At 33.9% G+C, this 27,320-nt stretch overlaps 1 protein-coding gene across 1 annotated transcript in view; it reads right to left on the bottom strand.

The window, feature by feature from the left end:
* The window catches only part of LOC111416197 (sprouty signaling antagonist), a 94,877-nt gene extending 74,980 nt beyond the window's left edge, over window positions 1-19,897 (bottom strand). Inside the window, exon 1 of the mRNA XM_023048164.2 lies at window positions 19,350-19,897. The gene's annotated coding sequence lies outside the window, so the exon portion shown is untranslated. The remainder of the gene's footprint in view (window positions 1-19,349) is intronic.
* Between the last annotated feature and the right edge of the window lie 7,423 nt (window positions 19,898-27,320).

The raw sequence follows: 27,320 nt of genomic DNA, 5'->3' as shown, positions 1-27,320 counted from the left end.
GATCTAAATTGAAAGAATGGAATTTGCTTCATCCATATACCACGCGTACTCGTAGCTGTGACGAAGAACTAAAAAAATATTTTTGCACAAGAAAAAAATTTAGTTTATTTAAATCATATTACTTCGGTCATGAACTTGATAGATATTAAATTTGAACCACAAAATAATACAAGTCAGGAATACTTTGTCTTCGAAAAAAAAAGTCAGGTATCTAACGCGAGACTAATCTATGATTTAGAAACCGTTAGAAAATTTCTAATAATATTTCGTTAATAACCAATTTATATTATTATCAAACACATACTGTCAAAACGTCAAAATACTCATCATTCAAAGTTAAGGAAACCATAGCTCTGGTATCGTGGTTTTCTACATTCGGTGGTTTGTTGCCATCAAAATCTGCTGTTGCTAAAAGTAAAGTAAATGAGTGTGCAACATATATCTCATTACATTGGATCAAATGCGTTATCAGATGCACATACTGATGTAAAGGCTAGAAAGTTATAAATAAATTGGAGAAAATTAATCGATTGGAGACGACGATCATTATTGAAAAGACAGTGGATTTAGGTTGCATACCTTTAGTTCCGAAGCTTATAAAACTTCTCTTGACCTCTAAAGTTTTTTTTATTAATTAAGTTTATATACTTTATATACAAATCTACAAAAGGACATAATAACTATAATGATCTTAAAAAACATAAAAAACAATAAAATTGCTTAAATATACTTATCTCAACTTACAGTCAAATAGTTAAAAAATCACTTAATAAAAATGACTTAATCGAAATACTTAATCACATAATTCAACAAAACTATTGTCGCTTTGATAATAAAATCTACAAACTTGAACATGGACTTCCTATGGGTCTTTCCATTTCTGGATTATTAGCTGATTTGTATTTAGATAATATTAAAAAGAACTTCATTGCTAACTCAAAAAATCCATTCTTTAAGAATATCATAAAATGGTATAGATACGTCGACGACATTATATGTGTGTGGAATGGAAATAAATTCGATCTTGATAGTATGCTATCTTACATGAACCACATCCACAAGAATCTTAAATTCACCTTGGAGATAGAAAAGGACAACTGCTTAAATTTCGTAGACTTAAAAATACAAAAAAATTGACAATAATTTTAAGTTTGACATTTTTAGGAAGCCCTCATCTTAAATACTGTCGTCCCTTATGATTCGTTCCATCCCAACAACTACAAATTAGCTGCTTTCCAGGCTTTTATTGTCAGACTATTGAAGTATCCTCTAGACTATACATCCAGACTAAAAGGACTAACTTTTATTAACAAATTAACAAGAGAAAATGGTTATCCAAGTTATACCATCGACCAATTACTATATAAAAACCTCATAAAACGAGACCCTTTATACTCTACGAATAAAAATAACTTTGACAATTATAAGACAATAACATACAACAAAATAAACTGCAAAATTAAAACCATACTACAAACCTATGGTGTATTTGTCAGCTTTAAATGTAAAGGACAACTGGGTGATTCCATTTCTAACTACAAACAAAAAGAAAGCGCTTTGGATTGTAGTGGTGTCTATTCTGTTAAGTGTTGCGATTGTTCTGCTATGTATGTTGGTCAGACCGGTCGAAAATTGCAAAAAAGACTAAGCGAACATAAAACTAGATGCACTTCGAACATTTTCAAACATAAATTAGAAACAGGCCATAACATTGATTATGACAATGTACAACTCCTACATAAGTGTAAAAAAGGTTTGAAAATGAATTTCCTTGAAATGTTCGAAATCGATAAACTTAAACATAATGATAACTGTCTTACTTTAAATGATCAACTCGAAAACTATTATAAACCACTATACGCCTTTTTGAAAAAATAATTTCATTTTAAAATTATTTTACTCTGATATTTTTATTCCTTTTTGTAACCTGTTTTAAATTTGGTTCGATGTTGATTTGATAGTCGTCTTTGCAGTTCAATTGTGTACGGTATTATATTTTCTTGCTTAGAATAGTTATTTTCGTGTTTCTTTTAAATAACGTTTTATTTTAACGTAGAAATTTGTTTGTTCAACATGATTTTTTAACTATTTGACTGTAAGTTGAGATATATTTAAGCAATTTTATTGTTTTTTATATTTTTTAAGATCATTATAGTTATTATGTTCTTTTGTAGATTTGGCTGATGATGACATCATAATATGTCGAAACTAGTACCAAGTATATAAACTTAATGAATAAAAAAAAAAACTTTAGAGGTCAAGAGGCCTACTTATTATTATTTCATTTTAACATATATTATACCTCTAATATAATAGATCTTTTAAAATTATAAAACTTCGTTACAGAAACAAGCATAATGAATCTGATTATTGTTACAACTACATTATCTGATTTCCTTTGTACAAGGCTTGCTGAAAATGGCATACTTGCCATTTATGTCAACTCCTACTAAGCGAATTACAACCTCTATTGACTTAAGGTTCAACATATTTTGCACCTACTTGAATTTTTGTTTTGCAACAATATTCGTTTTTTTTTTGATTTAATTGAAATTTTTGTACAATTCTTGATTACGATTGTTAGTGCATGATTCCAGCATTCTAAGTATGATTACCCAATGGGCTATGGGTGATTCCACCATGGGCTATGAGTATAATTGGATCTAGTATCCATGGTGACTGGTTCCGGTATCCAGACATTAGATGCAGTTTACGTAGTGAGTACCACCACAATTTAAAGATTAGTTCCAGTACACAGCTGGATACACAGTGGGATACAGTACTCATAGTGGGTGGTTACAGTATCTAAATCCAGATGATCCCAGTAAAATCAGCATGATTCCGGTATTCATAGCAATGAATTATAATATGGAGAGGTTAGGTTCAGTATCTATTGAGCTTATTAATTAAACTTTTCGTCTTAACAGCAATCATCAATTTCCAGAACATTTACCAGATCAATTGTGATAGCCATTACAAGAAAGAAAGATTTCTTACATACTGACATTAACTATGGAAATAGTCATTTATTTGCGAAAGCTTCTTTAAGAAAGGCATAGGAAAAATCTAATGGAAAAGAAATCGAATGCTTGCAGGTAGCCTCATTAAAGATCAAATTATGAAGATCTTAAAGATTAGGTAAGTTATAAAGCGTATTATTTGACAGAAACATTGTGCTCCTTTTTCTTCTATATAAACTGTACCGAATAGAATCTCTGAAGTTACAGAATCTTGCCTAGATATAACTAAAACTGAAAAATTTTCCGATAAAGATACGTTATTGCTGCAACCCAGAAAATGAATGAAACACATTTTCATTTACCATTTATATGAAATGGAAGATGAAATGGAAAACACTCAAATTTTTCAATCTCTTTGTTAATGACGAAATTATCAGCTTGGTGGTTACACCAATAAGCAGATATACTGCATAAAGATAAAGCAATTTGGAATTGCATCTTCATGCAATGTGGCAATGCAAAGATTTCACTTCAGAAGAAATGAAAAAAAAACGTTTTGTCTAATTAAGCCTTTATTTAAAACTTTGAATGTACTTTTTTTGGTAATTTTTTTCATGTATTATTATTTCTTTTATTACATTAATAAACGAGAACAATCAACATAGCGATGGTTTGTTTAATGTAACATATAGACTCCATAAAGATTACTTATCTCTCCAACCAAATCGGAACATATGACCAAAATTATATCGGCCAGATAAAAATTTAGGGGAAAATTATGAACAAAATTACACTTCAACAAAATAAATAATGTAAACTTAACGTCCAGCAAAATTTCTGAAAATGTCTTTATGCTCGAATGCATCATGTACTCTAATGACTGACTTGAGAACTTTTTAAATTTTTTATGTTGTTCTGTCTTTGGAATCAAATGGATTTGATTATAACATTCAAAGATGAAACTTGAAATATGGAATTGAACTAGAATGAATTGTTGTCGAATAATGTTGTTGAACCAAGCCTATAACGCCTGAATAAACAGTTTTTCTTTCAAATACACTCGCTGTATCCGTAAATCTAAATTGTAGATTCATTTGGACCATCTGATGTGTGAGATCAGATCGAGGTTAACGCCTTTGATCTTAAGCTGTTTAGAAAAATCTAGTGATTTAACAGGATTTGAGCATGCAGGAAGTACAAGTCAGGTATACTCGTGGTACTGATCTAACAGTTTGATGATAAGTGTTGCGAAATGAATAACAAAACGGTACAAACTAGAAACATCAGCTGTAAGATATAAGCCTTTCTTTCCTTCAATACTCATGTAAAAACAATTAAAAGAATTTATTTGACAACATGAATCAAAATAATCTTTTATTTTTTGATTTAAGATTGCAAGGAAGCAAGTTGTTCGACTTGATGTTTAAATTATTTATTGATAATTTTTCTGAAACTCAAATGTAAAACAAATTTAAAGAAAACGTAGCCCTTATACAATCTTAAATACACATTTATCTTAGCAATAAAAAGCACACAAAGATGTCATTCATAATTTGATAATGATGATTCAATCGGTTTTGTTGTTAGTTTGAAAATCAGTCAATATTAAAGTAAACAAAATTTAAGTTTTTTTTATTAAAACATAAAATTTATTTAATATAATAATACAAATGATATAACAATATTTTTTTATTACTTCATTTCGTTAATTAATTTACAAAACAAAACAGTATTATTTTTCTCTTGGAATAATCAAAAGAAAATATACACAAAGGTGCCATTTATATGATAATGATATCATTCGGTAGGCTTTGTTGATCCAGTTTTAAATACACAGTCAACATTAGACTTTTCTACGTAGTTTGTTCGGTTATCGACCAGAAAAAGCGAACGAACCCAAAAACTGATAAAAGTCCTCGAAAAAAAAAATCGAGGAAAATTGCGTAAAAGAATCGTATGCTTATTTAGTTATTTATCGAACAAAGTCGGCGCAATTCAGAGTAGTGATGCTGGTGGATGAGGTGAGAGAGGAGCGCGTTTTATCTGTGTTGGTGTTGGATTGTGTATTATCAGCTCCTCCGACTTTCTAACATCCAAAGTAAACATGAAACTACGTGCTCAAGGAAATAAATACGTACTTTATTATAAATACGTAACGATTTACTAATAAGTAATACAGACTGAATTTATAATATATAAAAAGTAGATCGTTATGATGTTAATTAAATTATGATTTAAATTGCGATGTCTTCCGAAAACAATTTACTTCTATCTCATAGGCTGTAATTAAAGGTCGTAATGTTGGGTTGTCAATTACTGGCAAATACGACCTGTATAGTCAGTTGAAAGTGAATCTTATTGTGTGATATATTCCTTATTAAACCAACACCAACAGTAATTAATGCTAATGTCAATAAATGTCGCTGACCTGTATCAAGTAATGATTCGATACGCTATCTCACTTGAGTTTTAGTATAACATTGTCGTTAACTCATTGTGATAAATGTTGTGACAATTAACAATTTTTTGACATTCGTTCTTACTGATATCAAATTTGAATTTACAGTTATGGTTTACATACATAGCTTCAATTAAATTTAATGTGGTATATAAAGCAATTCTCACTTTATGAGAGGATTATTTAAGAACTTAAGTTATAGCTTTTACTACTAGTTACTTAAGAAGCTAGCATTCTTTTCCATAATTTCCGAAAATTGCATCTTAGGATAATCAACCCAGTTATTCCTTTTTGTGACTTACTACTTTTGTGCTTTGAAATTCGATTTCACGGCTGAGTTAAAAACGTGGCACTTAATATGGTTAGTCATCATTGTGAGGAATACTGGACAGAAGGAAAACAAAAAGATCTGCTATAAGGAGTTCTGACTTGAAAAGAAAAATGGATCACCACATAACATCTAAAGACCAAGTCTCGTTCTTCCATTTGACGTAAAATCGGCCAACGACATCATTAGTGGACATGCGATAACGATTCGCTCTTGTCATATCCAATTTGATCTGGTCTTCAGAAAAAAGGAGATGGATTAAATCCAAGCTGCGATGTGTAAATGACAAGCATCCTATTAATCCATGGCCATTAAACTACTCTCAAGTTGACTGGGTTAAACGTAGCATAGCTGTGTATTGCTGGACACTACGATGTTTGACACTTTTCGGGGACTTATATAAGAAACATCGTCCTTGATTAGTGCGTGGATATATTATATGAATAATGCACACATAAAGCTTTTAGTACTCTCTTTATTGCGAACAATATACCGAGGAATGAGGCGCACTTAAAGATCAGAACCAAAATCATATTTCGTCAATACTCACTGGGACAACCACGATAATTAGACAGTTGGATATCCCCAGTATGTGCTCGCTCGATTTATGATGACTAAAAGTGCACTTAACCGGGTCTCGCAGCAAGGAAGTTCCGCAGAAGGTGAAATACACCTGACCAGAGTACAGTTCTTACTCGCTTCAGCAAATTCTTAAACTGCAGTAAGAATCCGTTATGCCGACTCCTGTTATATTATTCTATCGACTAGCGGCTCTTCACCTTGAAGATGTAGCGTGGATATAAAAGTTCCGAAGGAAAGAAGACACCAATCCATATCACAAGTAAGAAGAAGATAAAGCTCATCCAGGGTGCCCCGTGTAGTCAGCAAGTCCATTTGTTTCATTGCCAGATTTACATAGGACACAAATTGATTACTCAACATCTCAGCATTAAAATGTAAGCAAAGTTCATCATAGGTTAGGATTATACTCGTTTATAATTTGTAAAACACCAGCATAAATTTTAACTGAGACGAGACCGAGTGATTTAATGCATGATTTAAGGCTCCCTAAGAATGCAGCAATTAATAGTATGATTTAATTCTTTTAAAGCAAGCTTTTTACATTTCTTTTTATAAAATCAAAATGGTCAGTTACTAAACTATTGCTATAATAACTCAACACTTTTCACACTGGTCCAACAAATGATTGTATAACATACAAAAGCTTCGATGAAGCTTCGATCACAATCTCTCATCTAAAGGAAATGTTCATTACCTTCGTTTAGGAATACCTATTATAAAAAATGTTTTCTCCAAAACAGAAAGGATTTAAGAAATGAAACTTGTTGAAGTTATAAAGAGATATCTACAGTTAGGTTATACAAGAATTTAAGTTTTCCCGATGAAGAGTATTTTCATAAAAATTCTTTAAAACCACCGATTTGAAATTAACATTTTTTATAAATATGGTTAAAGTTAAAGACAGTTTTATCCAAAACATATTGAAATTATGAATTGAAACTTGTTGAAGTTATAAAGAAAAGTTTTAAGTGAGGTAAAGAAAAGAATTGTTTTCTCCAAAACGGTTAGGATTTAAGAAAGCAATTTTTTTTGAGGTTGTAGAAAAATGAGTAAGGTTATGTTATATAAAAATTTAAGTTATTCTGATGAACAGCTTTTTAATGAACTCTCAAGAAAGTTTCCTGTAAAGTCCAAACACAAGGAGTTCTATCAAGAACATTTGAAACAGGGAGTCTACAACAGGGAGAAGATGGGCTTAAAGATAAAATTTACACAGACTAAGTATATGCTGCTAAAAACTGGTGCTGGAAATATACCAGAACATTTAGAAGTTGGAAATGACAAAATAGAGACGGTTATTAATTAACCTGTGGTTGGGAGGTCGAAGAGACGATTTGTGGACGATGTGGAGGAGGACTGAAGAAGACTGAAGGTCAAGGGTTGGAGACAACATCCGGATGGACAAGATTAGAAGAAACTGTTAAGGCATGCTAAGATTCACAACGAGCTGTAGACCCAAGCATTATGATGTAGATAAACCTTGCATTGGCTAATTTCACGTATAATGTTGTTAAATATGTGTTTATGCTCAAAGATTTTTGAGGGATTTCCTTGATCTTACATTCTGAATTTGCTGGTACCACATGGCCTTTACCACTTTATTATACATTTGTATACAATAGTTACATATACGCCATGTATCCAAGGCGCTGGAAACGAGGTAAATCAATCGAGTTAAACATGAAAAGCGATTGATGCATCAGAAATATTTTAGGTAACCGATTGTAACAGTAGCTTTATAACTTATACGATTTTCTAGACATTATAAGTGCGAAAAGCCTAAATTAGGCTCATTCCTCATAGAAAATAAACTTTCATGTATGCAGAAAAAGACGAAGATGTACATTAAACCTAAAAATGTGGTGATTAATCGTGAATTTCTGGATATATGTGAAACGTAATTCAAGATCGCCCTTCTTGTACTACATCTCATGCTTGTCATCACAGGACACTGTTATGCTAGTGTTACAATGTGATGAGTGTTTCCGCAACATAATTGGCAGATTACACGCAACAAAAGGATTATGCCATTTCGTTGCTTCAAAAACAAGATCAAAATCCCGATTTTCTCCACAATTTTGAGCCCATCTCCAATTAAATGGTTTTGGTAACAATCAAATTTACAAGATATGGAGTACAAAGAACCGAAGAGTAATTCATTAGCGACAATAGAATCCACTTAAGTGTGTCATGTCGTTTAAGAGTTTACATGTGGCATATGAGTTTCCTTGAATCAGATGCGATGCAGCTTATTAATAAACCTATTAGAGTTACGAGAGTTTCATGTGATAAACAATGTTGTTGCCTGTAGTTTTAGTGATTACAACATATACTGTGATGTAACGTGTAAATCTCCTTTGAGAGAGCCTGTTTTAAAAACATACCGTGCGTTAGCATCTATTGATATACATAGATTCTTTTTTGCTTGATCTGTATGACCTTCCCTTGCATTTTATTTTTCGCATGTCTAACATTGATGATAAGGTTTGTTTCTTTACACATTCCATTTTAAACTTGCTAAATGTACATGCTCCTTTAATTATCAGAAAATTTACTAAGTCCTACCTTCCTTGAATCACTGCAAATGTAAAGTTGTTAATGAAGCTTCGGAATAATACAAAAACTAAATTTCGGCTTTATAAACGTGATATAGATTGGCAAAATTACAAACAACTAAGAAATTTAACTACTAATATGATAAAGTCCGAGAAAAAGCTTATTCTAGTAATTTGATGTTGATATTGGTCATAATATCTCAAGGCAGTTGTGGAATGATCTAGGAAGGGCTTCGCCGGGCTTGGATAATCCAGATGAAACAAACACATTTTGATGATATTAGAATAGACACATTAAACCTTTGCGGCTGTCATATTTTACAGTTTATTACTCATATAATTAATGTTTGCCTAGAAGAGGGTGTTTTCCAATTGTTTGTGTTTTTGGAGGGAATTGATTTCTTACCATATTGTCAGTCGGGTTTTAGGGAAGGACATAGCTGCTGCACAGCTTTAATAAAGGTGACTGATGACAGTGATGACATAGTCACTGCTACGGATAGAGGAAAAATTACAGTACTCGTGCTACAAGATTTCAGTAAAGCGTTTGATATGGTTAGTCACGATGCTTAGCTTAATATTCTGTCCAGGATGGGGTTTTATTGCGGTGGCTTTGAGTCTTTTTAGGCAGTACCTTTGTGACAGATTTCAGATGGTAAAGGTGAAGCAAAATCATTCTGAACGTCGTCCTGTTTTTGCAGGAGTACCACGTGGGTCGATTCTCTGATCCTGTTGTTTTCTATATACACTTCGAAGTTATTGAAGGGCTTAAAGTACTGCACGGAACATATGTGCGCTAATGATACGCAACTTTACGTGTCTTTTTCACCGAACGTCTGGAAAACAACTCTCCAGAACCTAAATAGTGACTTAAATCAATTATATCAATTAACACTAAAGTATAATCTCCACTTGAATCCTTCTAAAACTTAAGCAGTTTTATTCGGTAGTTCTTTGGTGATCGTGTCGCTTACCCCACAGTTTACAATTAGTATTAATAATGGTAAAGTAAGTTACTGGTTGTATATAATTTAAGTACGGAGCCAAATACTGGGATCATCAACCGTGGGGTGCATAAAAATCTCCTTTACTAGTACCTTAGCTTTCGAATTTTTATTTTAATTCTTCATCAGAGGAACGCTATTTTATTTAAAATAAAAGAAACAAATCAAACAAATTATACAATAAAAAAAACTTTACCTAACTTACAAATAGAGGTTGCAAGTCGCAAAAATACAAAAACCCATAAGTCAAACAGGGGGCCAGACGGTAAACGGCCCAAAAAACCGCCGCAAAACCAAAAATCCAGCACGATGGCACAGGAACAATCAAATTCGAGAACAAAACCACAACAACAAAAACAACAGGTGACATTCGTGACTATTAAAAACCGAGAGCCATACCAACCCAACAAAAACGGAAAAAAGACAATTTCCCAACCACAAGGCGGGAAACTTGAATACCAACCAAGATCAAAACCAAACCTCACCGAAAGACGAATCGTCGAGAGGTGGGGGACAAGCCACTCGAACCCTGGTTTTGCCCCCAGGGTTCGTTTTGGCATCCTTAGATGTGGTGCCGCTTTTCACCAATATTCCTTTGAGCATTCTGACTGAGAGAATCAGGGAGGACTGGTCGTTGGTGGCACCTCACACGCTCATTGGTATGGAGCTAGATAGTTCTTGTTGTTGTGGCTTTGTTCTCGAATTTGATTGTTCCTGTGCCATCGTGCTGGATTTTTGGTTTTGCGTCGGTTTTTTGGGCCGTTTAAAGTCTGGCCCCCTGTTTGACTTATGGGTTTTTGTATTTTTGCGACTTGCAACCTCTATCTGTAAGTTAGGTTAAGTTTTTTTTATTGTATAATTTGCTTCTTTTATTTCAAATAAAATAGCGTTCCTCTGATGAAGAATTAAAATAAAAATTCGAAAGCTAAGGTACTAGTAAAGGAGGTTTTTATTCACCCCACGGTTGATGATCCCAGTATTTGGCTCCGTACTTAGTATTAATAATGTTACTATCCTGATAAGTGAAGGTGTAAAAAACTTGCATTTTGCATTTTGCCAAAATGCAAGTTTTGGCATTTTGCCTCCGCTTTACCATGCCTCAATTGATAGTGTTGATACACTACGCATTTGAGGTTTGTATACGGTATTCGAAAGTATGTTCGTATTTCGCATAAACTTCGTAACATTGATTGATTAAATATGTTCAATAGGCATAAATTGCTAACGCTCTGTCTCTATTATAAGATTTTGACCAGTGGGAAGCCTTCCTACGTGACAAACAAAATAACATATCGTCATGATGCACACAATCTGAATACGAGGTTCAGGAGTAGAATTTCTCCTCCTAAGTTCTCCTCCACTGTTTAGAAGATCATTCACTTACCAGGTTTGTGTACTTTACAACGATTTGCCTGATGACCTAAAGAGGTTATCTGACAGAGCCTTTAAGTCTACCCTTGTCTCGCTATCTTGGGTTTTGCTTTGTAATAAAATCTTCATTAGTGGGTTGGGTGTGAGCTGGGGCACATTTTTGATGTGCCATCTGGACCCCGCTTGACATATTTTATTTATACATTATAATTAAGTTTATATTGTAATCATGTAATGTTTCAAAATTACGAACAATCTCAATTCAATCGAAATTTCTGATATATTAACATACTATAATTTTATTTATTTTCTTTTGAAGAAAAATGTTTCATTATTATTCATCGTTGTTCATATTGAAAATGATCACCAATGATTATTGGACAATGGTTAACGTCGTTTGAATGGTTAAAACCGATGTCTTATTGTCCTGTAAAAGGACATCATCCTTATACTTATCTTTATTGTAACATTACGGACAGGATTTTTAAATCGGTCTACGTGACGCGAATCCTTAAAACCACAACAATACCTAATAACACAATAACAATAAGTTATTCGGGCAATAATACACACGACTTTTTATCGATCATCTTAAAAAAGAATGTTTGTTAATAAATTTTTGAAATAAATCGGAATCGTTGTGGATAAATAATTTTTTTTTATGTTCAAACAATTATCCGGAAAAGACGTTAATTATTCGCGGCGCGATTTCCGGGAAACGCCGCGATTTTTTCCACATCGCGTATAGATTAAAGGATGTACATCCTCTCTACGCGGCGTTAAACGAGGAAAACTCCTCTACGGTTAACCTTGAGTTGCGTCGTTCATTATTTACCTCGAACAGGATGTGTTTTGTGTGTGTGTTTGGTTACGATAAAAATTATTGAAAATGAAATTAAAAAAAAATTGTGTGATAATCTACTCACAATCGGTTAAAAGAAAAATTAAAAATTGACAAACATATTTTTTTCTTTTAAGTTTTAAGCCGAGCATATAAAACGCTGTAGTGTGTTATAAAATTTATAAATAGCACTAATCATCAGTGTAACGATAACTCACTATCGCGAATTGGCGATTTTTCTTTAATATTTTGATCGTAATATAAACAATTTATATAATACCGAAGCGAAAATATATCGCCTCGGCTATTTATGAACCCATTGATTTATAAAAGATAACATTTTCGTAACGATTACAAAACGATAGACAACATATTTTTCAAATCAATTTCAATCCAATCAATTATTTACACTTTCACTTCTTAGATAACGGAAAAATCATCCTAAATTATCGATTAATTGAAAGAACACTTGAAATTAAATGAGTTTGTAATATATTTCAAAATTATCTTATTTCAAATTTTTTAATATAATCATACAACAAATCCTTTCAAGTCGTCTTTATTATTACAATTATCAATTTTTTTTAACAAATTTATGTATCCAACTCGTCTCAACTCAAAGTATTTATGTTCACACAATACATTTAAAATCGTCGACAACTTATTTAACCAGGATTACCAAGTTGAAGATTATAAGATGTATTAGCTAATAGACGCAACTAAACCGTTTATGAAATAAGACGACTTTAATGTGTAATTAAAAATGTAATTACATTAACGAGTCGTTAGGATAACTACGTATTAGTGTCAGCACGGCGAAATTAGCCTTAATTTGATTAATCTAATAAGAAATCTGTATGAAATTGATGTTCAAAACGCTCAATTTAAAAATTTAACTCTTAAGCAGCAATTACAGTGCCACCGCAATCCAATCAGATATCTTTCAGCATAGAAGACAAAATTATATAACCTATCATTGAATATTAGAGTCTCAACACCAATATGTGTGACACTGTGATAAAGATTACAAACGAATTTAGCTTGAGTGCAATAAAGGACATTCATTTAGTAAAGAAATTAGAATAACTATAAAAAGATTATCAGATTTGATAGACAACGGGACATATAACGATTAGTATTTATCTTTGCCAATCGCACGCTTTATTTTCTTCTTCACGATTTAAATTATGCTAAACGATCGAGGCTGATAGTATTTGCGCTTGCGTTTAAATTTGTAGGAAAAAATTAATTCGCGACGTGATTAATATCATGTTAATGCTGATTGCTATCATTAGGTTCCACATCGTAATAAATTAGAGCTTAAAGAAAGCTTCCCTTTACGACGGTGGGAACAAGATTTTCTTCTCTTAATCTTTGCCTCTTTTTTCCTTCTTTACTTAAAATGAAGTTTATTACAAACGTAAACATCGCCAATACAAAATAATATGTCATACGTAACACAATAACAGCTTATGATACGGTTATTAACACATTATAGTGACGTTTTTAATAATTATCACACTAAAACATCTAGAAGAGAAGATAATCTTCCAGAATTTTAAGTATAAAGTTATCTCAGAGGCTGGAGAGCCGCAATATCTGTTGATCCATTATGGACTTAATGATGGAGAATAAATGATTTAATTGTGTTAAGTCGAAGTCGCTGGCATCACAATAGATTCCACAGCAATGTAAAGTACGGAACACATATGTATGTGTCGCAGGAAAATTCTTATTGCAGGTAGATAGCTTTTTCCTAGTCAGATACTGTCTGCCTAGGCAAACAGTAGTTCGTTACAGTTTTATCATTAAATGTCTAGGCAAATACTATTGGGCAAGACAAATAGTATCTATCTAAGCTTGTTTTAGGCAAATACCATTTTTTCGATACAACAATGCAATATAGAGTACCTGTTCACAATAAAATAAAGTAGTAGAGATTATTAAGATAAGTAGCATACAGAATGCTTGGGCTTTAATTTACGTTAGCCAGAAATATTTTTTAAAAGATTTACTCGATATATGCATTTGTTATGTTATTGATAATTTATCTGTGGACAATTTGTTATTGTGTTATGAGTAGTCGCAATTGTATAATATAAAAATGGAGAGTTGTTGGAAAAATATTCAAAATTATTTTAAAGGCTTAATCCATGTTAATTATCATATGCAATTAAATACTTTACATTCTGCTATTTGCCTGAAAATATTTCAGCCTAGGATATATTTGCCTAGGAAAGTAGAATTTAGACTGAAATAAATGGAATGAAACTATTTGCCTAGGCAGATAGTATCTGACCAGGAAAAAGCTATGAACCTGAAACAACCATTTGCCTGCGACATATGCAATGCCTCGGCCGCAAGCGACCTTAGCGGAGGAATAATACGAATTCGTTTTATGATACCGAGGCTGCTTGTTTAAACTTGTTTAGACTTGCAATATGTTTAGCCTAATTTTGGCTGAGGCGCCGCAATATGTATGGATTCCTTATAGACTGACATAGTATCAAAAGCAATGACTGGACCGACCGCAAGCGATTTTGGCTTATTTAATGATGAAAAATGAATGATTAAGCTCAGGCTACTTGCGAATGAGACGCCTCAATAGATCCCAATGCATCAATACAACGTTACGAAACACATATTGCAGTGCCTCGGCCACAAGCAACCTAAGTGTGTTCCGTAACTTTGTAATGACGTTTTATCTATTGTTATTAATAGGATTAAATCATTCATTCTCTACCCTAAGGTTATTTCAAGTCGCTGATACATCAATTTGGACGTCAATATCTAAGTTAATGATTTAATTTTATGAAGTCGAGGTCGCTTGCGGCCAAGGCGCTACAATTGATCCCACATTAATATAAATTTACATGCGTCTAATATTGACACGAAGAGTTCACGAATTGGCTGAATATTCTATAAGCCTTCGCATTAAGTAGCTGGGTAAATCACGGTATAGAACACACTTAGCGTAATAAAGAACTTCATAAAGAAAAATGGTGAAGATATTCCTCAAGTAGTCAAACAACTTTTTTTTTTAAATTATGGAAACACCGTTTAGATTAAGATTATATTTATCATAAGTTTCTTCCATCAAGTATTTTGTGTCCTTTAGCGTAACTATGCATAAACAGAAAGATTTTATGTTCTGATCCTAAGATTACCAAATAACTTCTTTTGGAAACAGCCTTTTTAGCCCATCCTAGCAGAGATGTCTTTTTAATTCTAACCACCGACGCACCTCATCTTTCATCACGTATCAATAATTCATCACATCTCATAGCATATTTCGCTTTAACTACGAATTACTAGCTATCACTCATCAATTCAATAAACATCCAAGCTCTCTTCGGATCCATAAACACACAATAATTTTCTTCTTGAACAAACAGGAGAAATGTTTACTTCGTCGGCAACTAGGAAGTATAAATGAATAATCAACTGATGGACCAGAAGTGACTCCGTGAAGGAATAAGAAATTACCTTACTTTTTATTAATCCCCATACATCTTTCTAAAACCTTGGGATAATAATCAGCAAAATGCCAATTGAACGCAACTGCTATAGATCAGCTGACATGGCTCAGTTAAACAAAGACTAAAGACTAGTATTGGCAACATACACGATGTAGAGCAAAATGATGGGATGACATTTTTTAATAAAACTGCCAACTGATACATTGAGGTTGGTATTTGAAATGCGTCTATTTATGCTTTATGACAAGCTTTAAACGAGTTTCAACTTACTGCAATTGCTCAAGGCATACAATATATAGATTGGTAAACAGATGGCAGACTTATAATGTTAAAACTCAATTCCTCGGACAATTCTTAAGATGATACTGATGCGTTTCCTCATGTCAAAGTATCTTATGTTATTATGCTGGTGTAAGCTGTTTTTGCTGCTTTTAGTTCAACCTTAACATTATGGTTTCTTAGTCTAAACTGTTTTTTGAAATCTTCTTTGAGTATGAATAAGCGAAAGGAACCTGAAGAATTGTCTACCGATCAAACGAAAATCTGGAAGAATGCAAACCTAGTTTTAATCGAAAACATGGCAGATAAAAAGAAGTAAATCATAAAGAGTTACAGTTTAGTAACAGTAAAAGTAAATGTATTATAAATGCAATAGAAAACGAGAACACAATTTCTATTCTGACAAGTTATTATTGAAAATGTCTTTAACTCGGCGTCTTGGCTAAACATAGTAGCGGATTTGGAAGAAAGCAACCTCAGCCAATATCTCATAAAGATGATAAGATCTTATTAAATGATAGATATATAACGGTGGCAAGTGAGATCGCAGGTTGGATTGGGTTGGGTTTTCGTTGTCTGAAATGTGTAGAGTAGGTGACTGTCTGGGCTCCTCTTTGTATTTTACTCCGGTTACACTTGTGGAGGTTTCTGATGCTATACGAGATTTGAAAAGCGTTAGAAGTGTGGGTTGGGACGACGTTTCCGTCGAATGTATTAAATTTGTGAATGATAGTTTATGTGAGACAATTGTTTTGAATCAATCTGTTGAACTAGGTTCTTTTCCAGATGTATCGAAAGTGGAGAGAGTGACTCCTGTTTTCAAAAAGGAGAAGCGTTGAGAACTACAGGCCCATCTCAGTTTGCAGCGTCTTTTCGAAAATATTTGAAATAATAATTAAAAAAAGATTGTCAACTAAGACTGCGACGGTCGATTACTTCTCCTATGTTTATCGGCATCTTGATGAGGTGTGACTACGTGGTTGGTCTCTTCTTTGATCTTTGCCGCGCTTTTGATTCTTTGCCTCCTCACTTCATTGAACGAAAATTATATAGTGTTGGAATCCGCGGAAATATACTTGAACTTCCTTTGTCACGGGTCGTAGATTGAAAGTAGTGATTTCGGGGACGGCGTCGGAGGAGTCATATGTTGATCATGGTGTCCCACAGGGCTCAATACAGGAACCCTTAATTTTTCTAATCTTCGTAAATGATTTGCCGCGTTTTTTGAGGATATACATGTAGTGATGTATGCGGATGACACCTCCATCGCTGTTGCTGCTCGTGATCCGGAGGAGTTTGCTGATAGAGTCAAGAATGTAATGGAACATTTCATGAATGATAATAAATTAACTTTCATGTTCGTCTCTGGACAGGCAATCACTCTTGAATGCTTACTATGCTTTATGTTATTCCCACCTATCGTCTGGGTCACAACAATCTTTTGTGGAGCAGGGGTACAGAATGGCGTCGTGTATTTGTTGCTCAGAAGCGAATAATTAGATTAATCTTCGGATTGCAAAGTGGCAACTATTGTAGAGAGGTTTTTAAGACCCACGGCATTCTTGCATTTACATTCTTAAGGCAGTAGTATACATCAACACCAACCGCAATAGATACACAAACTATATAAGTCAATACGAAATGAGACACCTTGAATTGTCATTGCTTCAGCACCGCACATCGTTTTTTAAGAATAGCCCGCAATATGATTTTGTTAAATTATTTAATAGGCTGCCAGCTTCCATAAAAAATATTTTTAAGAACACAGTTAACACATTCTTATTTGAGAATGTGTTTTATAGTTTACGGAAGTACCTCTCTAAGGGTTAAGGCTGGTTATGGTACCCGAGCGGGCATAGTTTGTGTAGTATATACTAGTTTAATTGTGTTTGTATTTAAGTGTGTTGACTTGTTACCACCTACTTTTTGTGGCACTGTGGCAGAATAAATTATTATTATTATATTATTATTATAAATGGGCTTGAAAGTGCAAGTAGGTGTCGTGAATCTGGAAGTCGACTGCACGATGATAACCAGTACCAACGCATTCAAGTTCTTAGACGTCTATCTGGACCAATCTCTCAGAAAGCGTGAATAAAGCCTAACATACATCTTCTATGTTACTTATAAAGTTAACATGATGGCCAAACTTCAATATTGGAGCAGTTATTTGAGCATCCAACAATTCACCAAATGATTAAAACCTGATTATAATGACTAACGTTATATCATTTTGATTGTTCCATTTTATCATTTTATCATTATTACGAAAATTAATGAAAAAACTTATAAGAGCAGCAAGAATGGAAATTCGTAAAAGGACACAATTTTATGATATCTATGCAAACAATCTACTTATGGACATTCTGTTGTGTTAATATAAAAAGGCGAGATTTCAGTCTTTTAAATATGATTTTTGAGATCTTTTTAAACGTTACTAATAATAGAATTCAACAGGTGGCGCTTTTGCCTACCTTTTTCTATAATAATAATGTTAAAAATAAAAAAATATATTACTAACATAACAAATTTCAAGATAGATCAGAATCGATAATTTTGCTTTGAATGTTAAGTTATATTATAACCACGAAATCATTCAAAATAGCCTATAAACGATGTTTCTTTATTAGCTTAAAATGTTGCCAACATTAATATTTAAAAGAACCTTATAAAATCGATTATTTGTACTTTCACTATTTACATAACGCAAAAAAAGAACTTAATACATCGATTAAAAACACTTAAAAAATTCCAAATGAAATCTTTGGAAGTAGTTTAAAGATTAAAATAACCTAATTAAGGTTTAAAGATATGTTTTTGAATTATTCAAAAATATCACCATATCATTTAAAGTTTCCCAATCAAAAAAGATATTAATTATTAACTCTTTCATATATGAATATTCTGCACACGGATTTATCTGTAAAAACGCTCGCTCAGTGTTTTTCTATCTAATATCTCCTTACATGACCGTTAATTTTAAATATTAAAGGTCATCACACGCGATTATCATGAATAATAAACACGATTCATCAACGATCATTTACAAATTTTCAAAATATACGATTTTGAAACTGTTACAAAAAAGAAATTTTTGATTTTAAAAGTTACTCGAAGAAGTTTTACTCTTTTGGCACCTGCTCAAACCGTTGCGTCATTTGGTTTCATTGATACCGAGAGAGGAGTCGACGACGACGACGACGACGGGAGAAAAGACCGGTCCTAAAAATAGCGTTGGTACAAGAGCGAGGAGAGATAAAGGGGGCCACCGGAAACTGGCCATTTAACATAAGATCGGCGTTTTTCTTTTCTTGCAACAACAAGAATGATTCTTCTACGAGTCTTAAGATTCTCGAAAGAGACGAGGCAGACTCTGTACGTTCAAAGACGTGGTTGGGTTAACGAACTTGTGGGTTAAAAAAAATATTTACACTCCGATTTGTTGTAATAATGAAAAGTTTTTTTATTGTTGATAAATTCTTTTTCGCTTACCTTAGTTGATTGAGTATTCCAGAAGAACCATATAAAAACAAAGAAATGAAATGGGTTATTGGGTTGTGTTGGTTGTTGAAAATTGAAAACAATTTTTTTTCTTAAAAACACACACCACAGCTGATTTTTAGTTTTCCTATAATTCTGTTTAATAAATTGTATTTCTTCCACGTTGTTGTTGATGTCCGCCGGTCAAAAGAGAGTTAACTCCGCAACTGTGTGATGTGGGTTGCGTCTTGCACAGGGGATTTTATTAAAGAGACCGCCGTCTCGGCAGCCATTTCGGTGTGAACGCGCCTTCCTGTTCGCGGGGGCCCTTAACACAAAACGGCACTCTTTACGTTCCCTCACACTGGATTCTTCTATGTCACTATAAATTGTAGGGGCGAAATCCGCGCGTCTCCGAACTCGCCAAAAAAAAATCTAACGTAAACGAACGGGGCACGACGACGAAACAGAGACACTATGGATCGGGAGCTTCGTCCGTTTCTGCGGTTCTCTCAGAGCAGCAGCGTGCTGCGTCTGTGTTGGTGTATGTGTGTGTATATGGTAGGTGTATGTGTGTGAGAGTGTCGGTTGGGAGCGCGATCGGGGGGCCGCTATGAGTGCGCGTGCGTTCGGGGCCTCGCCTTCGAGAGCTAGATGCCCCCGCGGTACCCCCCATCCACGTCGGCCCCGTGCCCACGTTCATTCATCCTTGGTGTGCCGCATGCATATGCCTCTCTTCGGGCACTTGGTGTATATGTATGTGTGCGTGTCCGTGTGTATGTTGTACGAACGAAAACAAGGCGAACGGGGCGACATACATATACGGATTTAATAGAACGATGAATGAAGGTCCTCTCGCTTGCCCGCACTCTCAACGGACGGGGCTCCGCGCAGTTCCGCGCCACACTCTCCGATCGGATCGTTTCGTTCGTTAGCTCCACCTTCGTTCCTTGGACAGGACACCAACTCGCGACCTACTCCCCGTGGAAATATGTTGGACCGAAATCGAAACTCTTGGAAATCTGTCATTACCTATTTGTCAATCTCGTCGCACAACTAAAAGTTAAATTCACATTTTTTTGGAAGATTTTCATAGTTAATGAATTTTGAAAATTAACATACACATACATTAACCCAGATATGCCCATACAAATTTGGTGGTTGTTTATGAGTAAATGTTCTGACAGGTTAGTATTTAAGCTATACATAAACAAATTTTGTAAAGCAAATTAAAAATTTATTTTGAAAAATACAAAATTGTGGGCGTTAGTTTGTGTATGATATGAAAGGAAACACTTCACGTGTAGACCCTTTTCACACTTCAAACATCTAGTGGTGGTCTTCTGATGACAATGGACACATCTAGTCTGCTTATCTTGAGGTATGACGTAGTGGTCCCTGTGATCAAAACGAATATCTATACCTTCATTACGTGACGTATGTTCTCTTGAAGTCGTTTGTTTTTTATTCTGCAATAGCAGTGTGGTGGCAATTCTTCTTCTAAATTTTAGCTGATCTAGTGCTCCACCACTTCTCCTATGTAGTTGCCAGGCGTTGTGGACTGACATGTCAATACAACGCGCTATAAGAGGAAAATACCATTTTTGCCCTTTAACATATATACGATAAAGGCTCAAATTTTGATCACATCTGTCGACACCTCCCATATTCGTGTTGTATAAATTGATTAAATGTGGCTGAGTTACCTGAATAACTTTCTTTTCTTTTCGAGAAAATCTTTTTGCAGAATGAATAAAATGTCATGCCATTTTACAACAATTATATTTTGGCCATCAACTTTTTTTGTAATCGTAGCATCCCCTTGGCTCTTTCTTCATTTTTTAGAATCCATCAGAGGACTAGCTGGTATACGGTTTTCACGAATGGTGCCTGTGCCTCTCAAATTTTTATTGGATAGAAGATCCAATAGCGGCAAGATGGAAAAGAAGTTGTAAAAAAAAGTGTATTGGTTCATTAGGCCATTTTTTCTTCAAAACGTCGGCATATTCTAAAACAACAGCAGGCCCTGCACTATATGCACTATACTTAGTGCTGATATTTGTTGACGCGCCTTGGTACGACTCGAACCAGTTGACATAGCCCAGTCGCGTGGCCTCTACCCACAGTTTATATCTGTATATTTATATGACGACCAAAGTATGGTACCATGGCTTCATCAACGCAATGCATCTTCTCGTATATACTATTTTCTAAAAATTTTTTATTCAGATGTTGGAATAAAGGCCTCACCTTTGCGAATTTGTCTCATGCTTCTATTTTAGTAGTATCTGCAAGATGAAAATGGGACATAATATATTCAAAATTATTTCGACTTATTGTTTCAGACACCAACACATTTTACTGTCTCTTTCATACTCCGAGTACATTCTCCTTCTTGGTACTTGCATGTATCCACTAAGTAATAGTACACCTATGAATGCTTTTATTTCTGTTTTCTCCATTCTTAGGTGGTGATTCTTCTGATTTGCATAACGATTACTGTTAGATCCAGTATTTCATCATCAAAGAATAGCTCCAAAGGACTTATATCGTTATCATTTTCATCTACTTGGCCATTAAAAATTATATTATTAGGCTCCAAGTCGTTATCCGTTCATTAATAACTTTTCCTTTTTTTCGTATTGTTTTCTACCCTTGCTTTCTTTACCCTCAAGGCTGAAAGAGGAATTTTGTCGTCTGAAGAAAAATCGTCATCATTCTTTTGATTTTGATTCTGGCAGTCAATATTTCGGAAATTTATTTCAGCTGGAGCTTGAAGTTGTGGTCCAGGTTAATTATTTAGATTTGTGACATCCTCCTCTCCAGAATCTTCATTGGTTTGATCTCCGCAAGCATTCTCTGGTGGAAAAATGGTCAAAGAATCGACGTTTAACGAAAAACCTCTAGAATAATAGAAAAAATAGGAGGTATATATTTCTTACTGAATGCCACTTCGACTCATGTTCGGACACGTTGAGACATGTATTTGCGTGTACTATATGTAGTACAGTGGGCATATCTGGGTTAATTACACAGTGCAACAGCCATTCTGGGGGGTGAAAAATTTGAAGTCAGGGTGAAAGTACTAAGTCAATATAGTAAAACCTCCAAAGGATTTTGCGTTCTCAGCCCAAATTTTTTTTTATGACCGTTTATATTTCTTTCCTTATCTTGATGTTTGTTTGCTTAGTTTTTCAGTTATAACTCAAGAATCATTGATGATTCTTAACTGTGTTCTTAAAAATATTGTGTGGTAATATTTTTTATGGAAGTTGGCAGCCTATTAAACAATTTAAGGGGGTATGCCACCTTTGAAATAAAAAAAAAAATCGATTTTTTTTTGCTTAAAAGTGTTCTTTATACTGTCTAGAATGAGAATCCATTGACAGAAAACATTTGCGGAATGTTTTTCTGAATAAAAAATTGATTTTTGTACCACACCTCACCGAAAATTCTAAGATTTCTGTAACCACTTTTTGGTTCATTTTTTATCCATTGTATATGCAGGTATTTTGACCTTGTTGTACAAAAAAGTTAAAAAAAAACATAAAATATCATTTTTCAAAAACGCTATTGAAGTAGGCTTTCGGGTACCTGAATAAACAATTGCATCACCAAAATTCATTTTCGTAGAAAACTTTACCCGACTTCAGAAAAAATGGAAGTGGACTTCGTCGTAGAGATGTTTCAACGATCCGAAGAAAAACATACTTTAAAGTACTGTTTTTACGTAGGAGACGGAGACAGCAAAACCTTCAAAGGTATTATGGACGCTCAGCCCTATCGCAGTGTAATAGTAACCAAAAAAGAATGTGTCGATCACGTTCAGAAACGAATGGGCACACGGTTACGAAATCTAAAAAGAAACACCCGCGGATTAGGAGGCAAAGGAAAATTAATTAATGAACTTTCCTTATATTATGGATTGGCTATTCGCAGAAATTGCGATTCCGTGAAGGACATAAAAAAAGAGATTTGGGCTACTTTGTATCATAAAATTTCAACAGATGAAACTCCAAAGCATGACAATTGTCCAGTTGGTGCTGACTCGTGGTGTTCCTGGCAAAAAGCGTACGCTTTGTCAGAAATCGATGAGTACACTCACAAGCCAGCAATCGGCAATGATGTTTTCAACGCAGTGAAACCTGTGTACGAAGAACTATCAAGGGAAGATCTTTTGACAAGATGTTTAGGGGGATATACGCAAAACAGCAATGAAAGTTACAACGCCGCGTTATGGTCTATCGCACCAAAAACTATTCATAGTGGCAAGAAAGTGGTTGACATTGCGTCTGATATAGCTGCTTGCAATTTTAATGACGGTCTTACAAGCATTATGGAAACAATGCAAGCACTAAAATTAACAATTGGAAGATCGTGCTTCGACTTTTGTCATGAAACGGATTTAAATCGCATTGCTCGCGCTGAGCGCTCCATGACTGCTGAGGCTAAAGAAGCTCATAGAAGCCTACTGTCAGACAGAAAGAAAAGCTGCAGAAGATGAAAATAAGCTTCAGGAAGGACAGCTGTATGGTGCAGGAATCGCTGATTAGATGTATCTAGAAAAAATATACAATTTTTTACATTCGAAAACTTTAAACGCGTTTTTCTGGAAACTACATTTTTCAAACCTGTGCACACGATAACTTCCACATTTTCCAACGGATTTTCAAGATTTTTTTTTTCAAAAGTTTGTATTATCTTATTCTAGATAAGTACGTAGCCGTTTTTCGATATGTCTCAGATTCTCTGTTTTACAACCATTTTTATGTACGTTTTTTATCGATAAATACGACATTTCTTGTAAAATCGTCACCATTTCGTCAAAAATGAATATTTTTTTAAAATCCTACGTAGTTCCCTAGTTTTTGAGTTTACTAAAGTAATCGTATTTAAGTTTTAATTATTCGACTTACGCGTTAGAAGAAATCCGCGCACAGTTTGACCCTGCACGATTTGCAAGCCTAACATTACCGACATCTAGCGGGTGCAATTTTAATAACTGTTAATAAATAAAATATGTATTTAAAACTAGAAAAGTAGAAAATATGTGGAAAACTAAAAAACTTATTCACACCCTGCAACCCGTTTTTAGAAAACTTCTTTCGTTTGATTGCAAAAAAATTTTAAAAATACCTATTATTAATAGGTACCTATTAAATACAAACACAATTAAACTAGTATATACTACACAAACTATGCCCACTCGGGTACCATAACCAGCCTTAACCCTCAGAGAGGTACTTCCGTAAACTATAAAACACATTCTCAAATAAGAATGTGTTAACTGTGTTCTTAAAAATATTTTTTATGGAAGCTGGCAGCCTATTAAACAATTTAACAAAATCATATTGCGGGCTTTTCTTAAAAAACGATGTGCGGTGCTGAAGCAATGGCAATTCAAGGTGTCTCATGCGGTTGGTGTTGATGTATATTACTGCCTTAAGAATGTAAATGCAAGAATGCCGTGGGTCTTAAAAACCTCTCTACAAAAGTCGGCACTTTGCAATCCGAAGATTAATCTAATTATTCGCTTCTGAGCAACAAATACACGACGCCATTCTGTGCCCCTGCTCCACAAAAGATTGTTGTGACCCAGACGATAGGTGGGAATAACATAAAGCATAGTAAGCATTCAAGAGTGATTGCCTGTCCAGAGACGATCTAAGCTTTAGTAATGTAAAATAAGATAAATTAAGTTTTTTGCGTACGTTGTCTATATGCGGTTCAAAAGTCACACCGTCGTCAACAGTCAAACCTAAGAAGCTTGTTTGATTTTGTAAAGAGAACCCTGTAAAACTTTTAACGGTAAGGGAACGACGAACATGAAAGTTAATTTATTATCATTCGTGAAATCTTCCGTTACATTCTTGACTCTATCAGCAAGCTCCTCCGGATCACGAGCAGCAACAGCGATGAAGGTGTCATCCGCATACATCACTACATGGATTTGGCGTTCTCAGCTCAAATTTTTTTTTATGACCGTTTATATTTCTTGCCTTATCTTGATGTTTGTTTGCTTAGTTTTTCAGTTATAACTCAAGAATCATTGATGATTTCTCATTTCATTCTTCAGCAACGACTAAAGGTACGTTTTCCTAAATGGTCGCCTGTCGCCTACGACTGCGACTGACAAGGGAAGTGTCGGAACTGTCCCTCACCGATTTTGTTGCAATTTGATACAGCAGTATGGCCAAAAATAAGGTTTAAGTATTTTTTTATAAATGCTAATAAAGCCCCTGGGGCGAGTTATAAGGGTTGGAAATCGGGACGAAAGATATATATTCGCTTATAGCCTGAAGATGAAAATAGCCATCGAAATGTGGTAAATGTTAACTGATATTCATTTTCAAAGAGCTTTTAATTGATATATAGTATAAACCACGAGAGCTGGTGATTTGACGTTTAAAAATGGTATGAATCAAAATATGGACGACTTAAGATTATTTCACCACATACATTTAAATGTATGTTATAGTTCGTTTTTTTTCTATAATACTTGTCAATGTAAATTTTTTAGGGTTTCTGTTGGTATTATCTAGGACCCTTATAAAATTTATGTTGTTTTCATGATTTTTAGTAACATTGTCAGTAACTAATTAGTTGAGGTTAAAATACTAATAAATTTTTAGATAAATACGATTTTGACGAAGTACATATTTGTTATAAAAACGTGCTACAAAGTAATTAAATAGAATAAAATACCTTTTCTAGGTAAGTAAATGGCAAATAAACACCCCACAACACTTTTTATGCACCTTTTCTTTTTGAATAACGAAAGCTCAAACGTCAGTGTGACATATTTATTTCAAAACATGATAAAACAAAACACCCTGTTAATTTTGCCAACATTACAACAATTTGGCAGGTATTATAGAAAAAAAACGAACTATAGGTTAGTAATGGAGGTTATATGTCACACATTGTCAAATTTAGGAGAGGTTAAGCAGCGAAAAATTGTTAACATTAATTTATAATAACATTTATGTAATTATTAATTTATTTAACAAACACTTTAAAAGGTTATTTACAGGGCGCAAGGAATCAAGTAAGTTTTATTTAAACAGTGGTTCATAATTTATCCATTAATTATTAATTTATTTAATTTTCGGCTTGTGAAAATACTAACAGATTCATGACAACGCTCACAAGACGTTTCGATTTGAGGTTATAATTATAGAGTTACATCCCTTAGAAGAACAGACGTACTTTTTCGACGTGGCTATTTGAATTGCACAGCAGACATATTAAACTAATGCTATCTCTTTCTAACACACATTACCCTCTAGCGGTTTGTGAATTTTAATTTACTACGTATGGCATTTCTAAGAGCGGAAAACGATGATTTACTGCCAGCTCTCGTGGCGTCTACTATATCACACATACAGTGGTGGTCATATAATTAAGGACAGCATTTTTCAGTTTAAAACTTTGAAATGAAACTTAAAAATGCTGATGAATTATTCAAAAATGTAAAGGAAATATGGCAGAATATTCCAATCGAACGATTTAGTAGCTATTCTTCCTCGAAGGTGCAAAAACGTACTTATAAGGGGTTATCCTACTAAATATTAGATTTAAATGATTTAGATTAAAAACATTTTAAAATAAAAAATGCTGTCCCTAATTATATGATCACCAGTGTATATCTGAGGGCTTCAAGGGGTAAACTGCTGAATACGATATTGGCGATATTAAGTATCCTTATAGTACGTTTAAAAATATTAATTACGTGTTTTTCCTTATTTGCCTCTGACCATCCCCTGCCATGTTATGGGGTATGATAAATAACCACTTTTCTTAAGAATAATGTGATAAACTGTTACAGTTTTGAACAATATTTTGAAGAAAACCATTAATTAGATGTAAATTAAGATTTACGCAGTAAAATACCCCTGGGATTAACTACCCTAACCACCCCAAAAATTATTCTTTTTTGCGAAAATTCTTTGTCGATTTTGGTGCAATTACGTTAATTCAATT

Source organism: Onthophagus taurus, chromosome 11 (assembly GCF_036711975.1).
Source record: "Onthophagus taurus isolate NC chromosome 11, IU_Otau_3.0, whole genome shotgun sequence".
Taxonomy (NCBI): Eukaryota; Metazoa; Arthropoda; class Insecta; order Coleoptera; family Scarabaeidae; genus Onthophagus; species Onthophagus taurus.
This window is presented reverse-complemented; position numbering and strand designations above follow the sequence as displayed.